This window comes from Pteropus vampyrus, unplaced genomic scaffold (assembly GCF_000151845.1).
Source record: "Pteropus vampyrus isolate Shadow unplaced genomic scaffold, Pvam_2.0 Scaffold70, whole genome shotgun sequence".
Taxonomy (NCBI): Eukaryota; Metazoa; Chordata; class Mammalia; order Chiroptera; family Pteropodidae; genus Pteropus; species Pteropus vampyrus.
Window position 1 is genome coordinate 6,169,557 of NW_011888851.1, and position 12,183 is coordinate 6,181,739.

The window sequence follows — 12,183 nt, forward strand, 5'->3', positions numbered from 1 at the left end:
CTACCATCCTCCCCGCCCCCACACCATTAGGATGGAAGCAGGATTATTAGTTTTCTGTGGCTGCTGTAATAAATTACAACAAGCTGGTGGCTTAAAACATCAGAACTTTATTTTCTCGCAGCTGTGGAGGTCAGAAATCCAAAATCAAGGTGTCGGGAGGGTTGGATTGGAAATCACATCTGAACTACATTGAGTAGGGAGGGGCAATTGCTGTAGATAAGAGCAATACTATTACCAGGAGGAAGGGAGCACGTGCGGATGGGCAGGCTCAAACACAAGACGAAGAGTGTGAGGAGAATGATGGTGAGTTCATGCTAAGTTATGACATAACTGGTGAGATACAAGTGATGTCTCCTGTCTATTAAATTTGGCAGCAGTTTTATCAATTTAACTTCAGCAAGAATACTTTCAGTGGAGCGTGGGGCAGGAGGATTATTGAAGGGAGTTGAAAATAAATAGATATTGAGGAAAGTTGAGGTGGGGATGGTCAGAAGCCAAAGAGAGTTAGGGTCTCTTTGGGAACATTCTCTGCCAGAGGACTGTTGCTCACACGGCCTTCTAGGACCCAAGGCAATGCCCTAAGGCAATTCTTAAAGGCTGGTACCTGCACTGGCAGCATCGGGCACCTGGGAACTTACTAGAAAAGCACATTTTGGGGACCCACTCAAGACCTACTGAATCAAAACTCTAGGGTGGAGCTCTTAAATCTATGTTTAACGAGCCCTCCAGGCAATTCTGATACAGAACAGAGTCTGAGAACTACAGCCTTGTGTGCCTGGAGGGACAAGTTTTGATAGAGCTTGTGGTACCATCTGTCTTGGGGAGTCGTATGTGAGTGTTCTGAATGTGTTTATTCTAGCTGGGCTTGCTGGAAGCAGAGAGTCTGGTATTGGGTGGGGTTGGGGGGTGAGAGTATTGGACTTAAGGGCCTGAATTTCTGCAAAGCAATCAAATGCAAAAAAGGACCGGTTTCTCCCCAGGTCAGGATCTCTGCTGCTTCAGTATGAAATACACCTGTTTTGATTTTCCAAGCAGATCAGCAATTTGACATCTTCCCACTCCTCTGAGCACCCTGGTAGTAAGCAGATCTCTGAAGGGCAGGTCTGGTATTCAGCTCAAGCTGTCACAGGGTGAGGTTTCTCACAATATTTGCACAGCCCCTGGGAATGTTAACCAGAAACTTTGTTTGCTCTTTCACTTCAGTCTTTGTGGTTGAAAACCTTTCTAAAATGGATCTGTCTTTTTGCCACTTTAGAAACTAGTCTAATATCCAAAGTAGCAAAGTTGTTAAAGATTTATTATCTTTACAAAGCACAGTGGGTTTAAGATGAGCTCTCCAGTAGTATTACTCTGACTTGCATTCTGATTTGCTTCCTTGAGAGGAAGAGATTGAGATAAATGGAGTTCCTGCTAACCACTGGGATTCACACGTGGCCCCCCACATACATTATCTATGGCACACTCTTTTACATGTGTCTTTATCTTTTTTTTTTTTTAATAGCTAGGAACTATAGGACAATTTTCCCTTTACTCCTTTTTTTTAAAAAAAAATTATTTAAATTAGTTTCAAGTATACAGTACATTGGTTAGACATCTATACAGTTCATAAAACAATCCCTCCAATCGCTTCCTCCCTCCCTCCTGATCCTCCACCTAGCCAATGTACTAATGCTAACTGCATTCCCTATGCTGTGCTCCCCATCCCCATGACCATCCATCAGCTACTAATTTGTACTTCTTTAACCCTTCACCCCATTCTCCCAGCCCTCCAACATCCTCTCCCCTCTATCCATCACCGAATTGTCCACTTTATTTGTGAGTCTGTTTTTGATTAGTTTGTTCTTTTTATTCCATAGATTCTGCATATAAGTGAGATCATATAGTGTTTATTTTTCTCTGACTTAAATACCTTCTAGCTCCATCAAAGCAGTATCTTTTTCTATCCCCTTCCTTTTCATATGTAGGGGTGTTTTCTTATCCTTTTAGCTGCTCAATCTTTTGGTTGGAGCACTTAATTCTTTTTTATTTAAGGTACTTATTGATAGGAATGCAGTTGTTGCCATTTTTTATTCCTGTTTTTTCTTCTTAAAGAAGTCCCTCCAATATTTCCCGTAATACTAGCTTGTGATAAATTCCTTTAGCTCATTTTTGTGTGGGAAACTCTTTATCTGTCCTTCAACTCTAAATGATAGCTTTGCTGGACAAATTATTCTTGGTTGTAGATCCTGGGTCTTCATCACATTGAATATTTTGTGCCAAGCCCTTCTGTCCTGCATAGTTTCTTTTGAGAAATCAGCTGCCAGTCTTATGGGAGTTCTCTTGTAGGTAACTATCTGCTTTTCTCTTGCTACTTTTAATATTCTTTCTTTGTATTTAACCTTTGGCATTTTAACTATGATGTGTCTTGGTGTGGGCCTCTTTGGATCCCTGGTTTTGGGGATTCTCTGAGCTTCCAGGGGTTTTATGTCCACTTCCTTCACCCGATTAGGAAAGTTTTCCATCATTATTTCTTTGAACAGCTGTTCAACGTCTTGTTTTCCTCCAGATACACTGATCAGACAGATATTTTGACCTTTAATAATGTCCCATATGCTCCTTAAATTATTTTTATAGTCTTGGCATCTTTTTTCTTGCCGTTCTGATTGAGTGTCATTGGTTTTCCCACCCTCTGGATAGGTCATTTGATCCTTTTCTTTATTCACTTTGTTTATTCCATTTAATATACTTCTCATATCAGATAATGTGTTCTTCATTTCTGACTGATTCCCTGTTATAATTTCCATTTCCATTTTTATGTTTTTTATCTTTGTTGAAGTTCTCACTGAATTTATCTACACTTCCCAAAAGTTCATTGAGCATCTTTATAACCAGTGTTTTGAACTCTGTGAGATTACTTGACTCCATTATATCTGAATCTGTGTTTTGTTCTCTCATATGGTTTCTGCTTCTTTGTCCTCCCATTTTGGCTGCCTTTCTGTCTGTTTCTATGTACTAAGCAAAGCTCCTAAATCTCCCGGTCTTATTAGTGTGGCTTTGTATAGTAGGTGTCTCCAGTGGCACAATCCTGAAAGAGATTCAGCTGCAGGCCTAATTTGCCTCAGCCTATGCCCCTCTGGGGCCACCTGTTAAGATTCAGCAAGCAAGCCACAGATGCTGTGCTTATAGTTAGCTCAAAAGGCCACACCAGAAACTGAGGCCAGCTGCCTCCAGTGTGAGTCTAGGTGCTGCTCAGCAAGGAGCACCTGACTGGCTGAGGATACACCTAGATGTGGCTTGTGTGGGCCCGTGAGTTGGGGGAAGTGAGGTTTCAGGGAAAAGAGTGACTTCTTTTATCCAGTTTGATGAGCTATCAGCTATAGTGGCACTGTGTCCGGGTACTGGGAGTGGGGAGGGCTCAACGGAGCAAGTCTTGCCTCGTCCCTCACTCCAACAATGTCTCACTCCCTGTAAATCTCTGGTGCCCCCTGCGCGCAGCCAAAACAACACTGATGCTCAGAGCAAGCAGGTTCTTCACTGAGAAAATCTGCTTGTGGACCTGGCCCCTTTAAGAAGAGTCTGCCGCTGCTGCAGTCACTGCCACAGCCGCTGGAGACCAAGCAGCCCTGCGTTCCCACCCCGTCCTACCTTCTGCTGTTGCAGAGTGCTTTCTTGGATTTCTCCCTAGTTGTATGGCTTGTTCATCTAGATCCCAGGCGATTTTTGCTTGCTGCTTGCTCCTTGTTTCCATCACAACTTTGATTTGGTCACCAGAGGGATGAACAGAACCCCTATCTACACCATTTTTTTTCCTCCCTCGCATGTTTTTATCTTATTTCCCCTTAATAGCTATATATGAAAATTCAGTGGGCAGGTAACATGAAGTATGGTGCAATGTAAACTCGATTAGGGCAGGGCTGGTTAGTTCACAGTTTTATCTCTAAAACCTAGAATTATAACAGCACCCAATAAACAGACTGAATGAATGAAAGAACATAGTCACTGTAATCGAATTTTGAATCATTCTAGAAGCTAGAGGTCTCAGAGAGTTACCATTCTGAGTATTAATTCTCACCATCTTGAACCATAAATTTAGCATGTGTAGGCAGGCCTGGCTACATAATTTTCAGAGAAAAGTGAAAAATGAAAATGCAGAGCCCCTTATTAAAAAATTATTGAGAACTTCAAGACAGGGCCAGCAGAGCATTAAACCAAATGTAGGGCCCTTTTGAATGTGGGGTCCCCGTGCTCCTGTACAAATTCCATGAAGGAGAACATATAGTTAGAATATGGAATGAAATCTTAACTACTCCTGGTAACTTCTGGAATTAGCTTAAATTTTTTTTTTTTGCAGAAATCCCTAAAATGACCCTTTTTTATGGAGTTGTTTTCACCATGAAAGAGAAGGGCAATATCAAAATGGAGGTGATAGGATTGAATCATCCCAATTCTCTCCCACCATGGAAAGCACCCAGTCTTTGCCATGTTGCTCTACAGTGCCTCCCACTGGAGACATCCAAGTAATTCCCCATTCATTGGTATCTGACTAGGCATACGACTCACTTTGGCCAATGGATTGTTAGTAGACAAGATATGAGCAGAGACTTTGTGCTCTTGTAGTTTGGCCTGGCCTCTCGTCCTCTGTCATGAAAACCGTCCTGGGTAGCTGCTAGTCCAAGGAAAATGAGAGAAATGTGATCCGCATCTGCAGCCCAAAGCAGAGCTGCTCCAGCTGCCCCACAAACCTGTGAGAAGAAAAAGAAATGCTTTTGGTAAGCCACTGAGATTTTAGAGTCATTTATTACACAGCAGTCACATAGCAGATACCTGACTAATAAGGCATCCTTCAAGTGGATCCTAACAGATACTTTACTGCATTTGTTTAAACTTTGGGGATGCTGAAATGACAAAGATAAAACGAGAGAAAGAGTCAAAATTAATGTTGAACATTGATGCAAAATTCTGACACTCAAACCAAGCCAGCAAGCACTAAACAAACTCAGCAAGTGCTAAACAAAGTACTACTAAACAGTGCTAAGCTGGATATCATTAAAGAGATCTTATTTTAGTTGCCTTTTTTTTTTAGATATTGCAACTACTGTATAGTAACTCCCTGAGAAAGCAGCAAGAGGAAGAGGCCTCATTTTTAAGGAATGTTCATCCCACGTTTTGGCAAAGATGGACACAGAAGTTACCGGCTCATCAACCCCAGCAGCAGAGAGGACCTACGCAGGGAGAGGCCCTGCTCCTAACCCATCTTCGAAGCCGATGAGCTGTGACAGCTCTTGGGATGGGGTGAAGGGTTCTTTGCCAAGAATTTCAGTAGAAGTCCCAAACCCATTCTTCGAGCCAGTGTTGTTGAATTAGACCAACCCAGAATATATGATCCAGGAATGAAAAACGGATGTTCCCTGTGGCAGGCAGAGTAATGCTTCCAAACCTACTACAAAGAAAGAGGTCTATATTCTAATCCAGAGAAACTATGAATAGGTTACATGGCAAAGAGGGAGATTATCCAAGTAAACTCAATAGAATCTCCAGTGACCTTAAAAGTGCAGAGAGAGGTAGAAGAGCGACAGCTAGAGAGATGGTAGCGTGAAAAGAACTTGGCCTGACATCGCTGGCTTTGAAGATGGAAGAATGAGGCCATGAGCCAAGGGATGTGGGAGTCTCTAGAAACTGGAAAAGGCAGAGAAACAGATTCTCCCCACTGGACACCAGGAGGAGCACAGCCCTGCTGATACCTTGACTTTAGCTTAGTGAGACCTAGTTTGGACTTCTGACCTCCAGAACCACATTTTAAAAAAAGATTTTAACCATATTTTTAGATTTTTAAAACGGAATGTGTATACCTATGACTAAATAGCATGGTGTACACTTGCAGACCGAGTCCACACTGGTCAGCTTCTGACTAAATGCACAGATGGAGTAAGAATAAATATTAGTAAGTAATAGTGCTTTGGGGAGAACAGTAGTGACCAACAGGAGGGACAAAGAAGGAGCCTCATGTGCACACTGCAGCAGGAACAACTCTCCAGCACTGACATGTGCAAGGTTCTAGGTCTCCCCATTCGCCGACAAACCAGGCTGTGGGCTGCAGGGGGTAGACATTCAGGCATGGTGGACACAGGACAGAGAAAACCAGAAGAACTAGAGTTCAGACAAGCACATGAGTGCACACCATGTAACAGAACTATGCAGTTTACCAAAGGGGCTCCCACCCTCCATGTCACCTCATTGGCAAGTAAGTCAGGACACCTCTACCTCTGACACACAGACATCCTCATCAGGAGGAAGGCTGTCCTGTTCAGGTGAGAGCTAAGCTACTGTAGCTACAGCATTACTTGAACATCCTTAAACAAAAGATGTTGCTTGCCAATTACAAGTCTACAAGCTGAAATTACTACCCCTCCTGCACCCCAAGGATGAGCAGAGTCCATCACCTTCTACGCAGTGGTGCTGTGCAAACCTGTGGCCGTGCTTCAGCAAGTGCAACTAGGTTCATGTGCTAAAATTTGTACTTGCTATTATGAATATATTTTGTGAGTGAAAACCAAGTGTCTAAGGACATACTAAACCTATGATGGACTTTCATCTGTAAGTAAGGCCCATGGTAATTGAACCTATCCAGGGTTTCAAGCACCGAAGAAAAAGTAAAGCCACAATTAGGTCCAGTCCAGACACAGGAAGACACAGCTAGCTGACTGATCAGGGCTTCTCAGGACTGGATGTCGGTTGAATTGAGGATTCGAGAAGTAGCATCAGATTTGGAGGCCTTTGGAAGTTCTCGCCCTCAAGATGCTGCCATTGAGCTCCAGGTTCTCCTTGCTGGCTCCATGCTGGCCTGCATGTGGGGTGTTTTTCCCTGAATAGGTAGAAGTGAGGACTGGCTTGCTGCGAGAAGATGGAAGTCGAGACACCACAAAGACAGGCCGAATGATGCTGTTGGCCATGGTATTGAACATGGTGGTATTGTTCAGCTTGAGCACCTTGCCCGGTTTGGTGGATGCCAGACCTCACCGCTTGTTGGGTGTTCGGGGAGCACTGCCATAGAGCATCTCCGTCTCTGTCTCCTTGTTCTTCAGTTGCCTTTCCTGCTTGGCCCATTCTTTCTCTAATCAGTGCATCTTACATTGTTCTGTCACATACTCCATGAATTTCTGCCCATTCACCACAAATGCCTTTGAATGCTCCTGTTCCCACTTTTCAGTCTGTGTCTTCAACTCCTCTTCCAGCTTAGGGAGTGTTTTCTGGAGCCTGGCACATTGCTTTTCTTCTTTTAGAAGATTTCCACCATGATTAGTAAATCGCCTTGGATCTGAAGCCTTTCTCTCAAACTCGAAGAAAAGCCTCCAGCTTTCTCCCCACTTCTGAACACCTCCAAAGAACTCTTAGTTGTTATAGTAGTTTCTTAACCACACGATCTCAGCATTGTAGAGCTGGAGCAGATTTTCTGTATACTCCTCGTCATAGTACGGGGTGAAAGCCTGTCTCTGCTCCTGACTATAAAAACACTGGTCCCAGTACTGAGCCAGCTCCACGCGTACTGCATCAACCACTTTCTTTATGTTTTGCATTTTCAGTTCTTCCAAATTATCCACTTCTAGCAGCACTTTCTTGACCTTGGCCTTCGACCCAGTCGCAACCAGGGCCACAGCTTGTTTCTCTTCTGCTGGTATTTGCAACCTGTCCCAGAGCTCTCCGATGTGAGCATGCAGACCCTCACACAGTTTCATTTTGTGATTTTTGCATTTCCAGCTGCCGTAGCAACTTCTGTAGCATTGCAATATTCTCCAAAGATAAGCAAAAGGCATCTTCATCTTCACACACCACATCTCTTTCGAAGCTTGTATCTGGAGTGTGATCCAGTTCTTCCATACACAGTATGATCTGTCTCTTTATGTTGACAAACTCCTCACGCCTGGATGCCTTTGTCTCCCTCAAAGTTGCCACGTGGTGTCTGAACTGGCTCAGCTCTTCCAAGCTTGGAACTGAGGTGCTGTCAATGTCACAGGGTGTCATGCAGAGCATTTAAACAAATTTGTTTTAAACTACTCAGTTTATGATAATTTATTATGGCAACAATAGAAAACTAATTCATTCCCAAACAGAAAACTAGAATGCTCTTACCCAAACAAGGGGGAAAATGCGAGCAAGCAGACAAATAGGCCAGAACAGATATATAGTGAAGACTAGATCTCTGGGACCTGTTGTTCCATAACTCCCTGGATATTTTCCAAGGGAAGGCAGAACTTACTTAACAAAGCATTGTGGATAGCAGCAAGCACCTGTTCCATAAAGCCAAAGCTCGTAGCACCTGTGAACAAGAGTAGACAAGCTGGAGAGTGCTGCCTCTGAAGGTACTCCAAACAGACTTGAAACCTGGTTTCTTCACTCACCAGCTGGTTAACCGTGGGCAAGTTACTTAACTTCTTTGTACTTCAGTAAAACAAGGATGATAAATATCTACCTGAGGACATTTTTATGAAGACGAGTGATGTTAATACATATGACTAAGAATCATTTCTGGCTTATAATTAAGGCTCAATAAGTGTTAACAGTTGCTATTATAACTAATACTACTGGGCAGTATCTGCAGTCATAAGTAACTTTGGGTTTGGACCCAGACTATGTGGGGTCAAATTCAGCTCTGTCACTTAGAACTTTTATGCTTGGGCAAGTTATTTAACATTTACAAGACCCAGTTTTTTCATGTGTAAAATGGGAATGTTAAAGTTACCTATCTCATGGAGTTGGGATGGGGGGGTAATCAATTAATACATATAAAGTACTAGAACAATGCCTGATACATCCAATAAATGTCATTTGTCATCATAATTACTAGTAGTATGGGATCACCATCACTCGGGATGATTAATAACTAAACAACCAACACCATGAATTTGATGGCATCTCATGTGATCATGAAGACCTAATTTTAGGTAGAACAAACCATGGGATTCACGGGGAGCAAGCAATAGCATCTTTCCTCTATCAGGAAATCAAATTATGGTAGCACCTGGGTGTGATGCATATGTTATATAGGAAAAGAAAGTGGAAGAATTATCAGAAACACTGTAGGGAAAGTCTCCTGAAAGGGGTGCAGAGAGAGCCCACCTGCTTCTCTTTTTGCTTTGCAATTACTGCAGGGTTGTACTTGCCTTTGCTTTTGATTCAGTATTTTTACATTTTATAACATAGTAAGAACATTAGCTTAAGGAATCTTGCCATTTGTCTATTCAGAGCAGTCCTCTCAACAATACCAAGAATCCTCACTTTCGTAGATAATGACAAGAAATACAACAGCCAGTTTATACACAAGCAAATCATTTCATGGCAACAGCTAATTTAATCAAAACATTCTGGTTCTCCCTCATTTGAACTCACACAAGAAATGAACCAATCCAATTGGAAAAAATATTTGTTTTATCTTTGTCACATTTATTTACTCTTAGGGACTGTTTAACTTGATTGTACAGAGAAGTTGGAAAGAACAGAAATACTGGACACACTGACCAGCTTTCTTTCCAGGCGGAAATGGCCTGTTGAGCAGTTTCTTGAAATCCTTTGCCCTCATCTTCAGGATGTAGAATAGAACTGTTCATGGGCCAAGTTTTGGGGGTGGGAGAAAAGAATAGGAATTAGAAAAAACAAGTCAGTCATTTGGCAATCTTCCCCAGTCATGAAATAATTTCAAAATATGAAATATCATTCCATGAAATGTACTGACAATTTAATATGTGCAAGGCATTCTGTAGGTGTTACAGGAAGGCAAAGATAAATTAGATAAGGATTAAGTCTCAAGGTACTCCCAAAGGAGTCACATGAGACACACAAACACCTGTGGGGAGTAGAGAGCTACAGGTGTGTTTTCAGTTGGACTCCTAGGAAGCAGAGCCAGCAGAGGGCTGTATGCCAGTGATTTATTGAGAGAGCTCTGGGTGAAATCTCTGAAGATATGAGTGAGGCAGGACAGGGCAGGGAGAAATTAGCAAAGAGGTGGGTGCAGCCTCAGCCCTATCCCATGCGGAGCTACAAAGAATGACTGGTGCCTGCGGTATAATAAAAAATAAGTATTTGGTCTTTGTTCCTGGATCCTGGCTCAGAGCTCCCTAAACCCTTAGAAATTATTATCTTTTGTATGCTAACGAGATGAGTCCTGTAGGCGGCCCTAGATAGCTTCAGGATGAGGGCTGGTTGCCAGAAAAACCAATCATAGGATAAGGGGGTTAGAAATTTCAGCCCCACTCCCCAACCTCCGAGGAGGGCAGAGAGACTGGAGTTTGAGGTCAATCACCAATGGCCAGGGATTCAATCATTTGTGCCTATGTAATGAAACTTCCATAAAACCCCTAAAGGACAGGATTCAGGGTACTTCTGGGTTGGTGAACACGTGCATGTGCCAAGAGGGTGGTGCACCCTAACTCCATGGGGACAGAAGCTCCTGTACTTGGGACCCTCCCAGATCTCACCCTGTGTATGTCTTCATCTGGTTGTTCATTCGTATCCTTTATAATAAACTATAATAGTAATTAGAGCACTTTCCGGAGTCCTATGTGTCGTTCCAGTGAATTATCGAACCTGAGGCGGGGGTGCTTCATGGGAACTCCTGAATTTGTAGTTGGTCAGGTGGAAGTGTGGGTCATTTGGGAACCCCACTTGAGGCTGGCATCTGAAGTGAGGACAGTATTTTGGGACTGAGCTCTTTAACTTGTGGGATCTGACGCTAGCTAACTCCAGATAGATAGTGTTAGAATTGAATTGTTGGACACCCAATTGGCGTTGGAGAATTGGTTGGTGTGAGGAAAAACCACATATTTGCTGTCAGAAAGCACCACACAGTACCACACAGTTGTTCCAACTTGAGGCAAGGGAGATAGGCTTTTGTACCCTATATCAGCTAGCCATTGGCTATGGGCTGCCACTGGGGATAGAATAATCTCCCAGACTCTTCTGGGACAGGTGGCTCCCACGGATTAAGGGCAACTCTCCAGAGAAGGGTGCGGCTGTAGCAGGCAACACGCACAGCAGCCATGGAATGGCCACACCTGCCTGGTAAAGAGAATCTGAAAAGGACACAACAGCATTGTTTACAAGGTAGCATTCAGAGGAGGGTAGGACGTGTTGGTGGAAGTTCTCATGAGATGTGAACCAATCTATTGAAATAGCAGGAGGCTGAGAGGTCATGCAAATGCTAGTTCATAAATATGAACAAACAAACAAACAAATAGTAAAAGAGATTCCTTGGAATAGTCATCCAGGAAAGTCCTGCCTGAAGATTCCAATAAGACATAAGGTGATTGTATTAGCATTCTCCAGAGAAATAGTACCACTATCTGCAGGAGTGGTACTATAGGAGTCTCACTATCTGCAGTCTGCACAGTGGAGAACCAGGAAAGCGAGTGGTGTAATTCAGTCCAAGTCCAAATGCCTGAGGGAAGGGGAGTTGGGGGGCACAATGATGGAAGTCTCAGTCTGAGTCTAAAGGTCCAAGAACCAGGAGTGCTGATGTCTGAGGGCAGAAGATGGATGTTCCAGCTCAGGCAGAGACAAATTTACTTTTCCTCTGCCTTTTCGTTCTATTCAGGCCCTCAGTGGATTACACTGTGCCCACTCACGTTGGTAATGGATAGTCTTCTTTACTCTATCTACCTATACTAATCTCTTCTAAAAACATCTTCACAGGCACACCAAGAAATAATATTTTACCAGCCATCTGAGCATCCTTTAGCCCAGTCAAGTTGACACATAACATCAAAGAATTGCTCTCCTGTGTGATTTATTTTCCTTCTCTGTAAATGGTGGTATTTCCTGCCTCAGAGGATTGGGTGAGAGAACAAATAGGAGGTGCCTGTAGAGTGCTTAGCACAGAGCTGAAAACATAGGTCATACTCAATAAATGTTAGCCACAATACTAATAGTAGTGATTATTATTATCACTACCTCTATTTTTTCAGGCTATTGTTTCTGATACCTTTATTATTTCCTGCCTATTTTCTCTCTGCTTTCTATCACCTCAGTTTGGAGAAGGAACCAGAGAAGTATAGGGACAAGATGGAGATGGGGAAAGATACTTCAGGTCAAAGCCAGCTATTGCCAAAAGTCAAATCAAGAGATTTGTTAAGGATGATGACATTTGCCTTAACAAATGTAAAACTTGGATCCTCTGAAATTGGCACTGGAGGGAGAATCTGAGTGTGAGGGGGG

General features: G+C 43.0%; 1 long non-coding RNA gene and 1 pseudogene across 1 annotated transcript; one reads left to right on the forward strand and one right to left on the reverse strand.

Annotated features, from left to right (window-relative positions):
• Positions 1 to 4,342: 4,342 nt before the first annotated feature.
• LOC111740919 lies at positions 4,343 to 5,316 on the forward strand. The gene is made up of 2 exons (XR_002780807.1): positions 4,343 to 4,748; positions 5,063 to 5,316. It is a non-coding gene; the product is annotated as an uncharacterized LOC111740919 (long non-coding RNA).
• A 1,202-nt stretch (positions 5,317 to 6,518) lies between these two features.
• Positions 6,519 to 8,149, reverse strand: LOC105293245 (annotated as a pseudogene).
• Between the last annotated feature and the right edge of the window lie 4,034 nt (positions 8,150 to 12,183).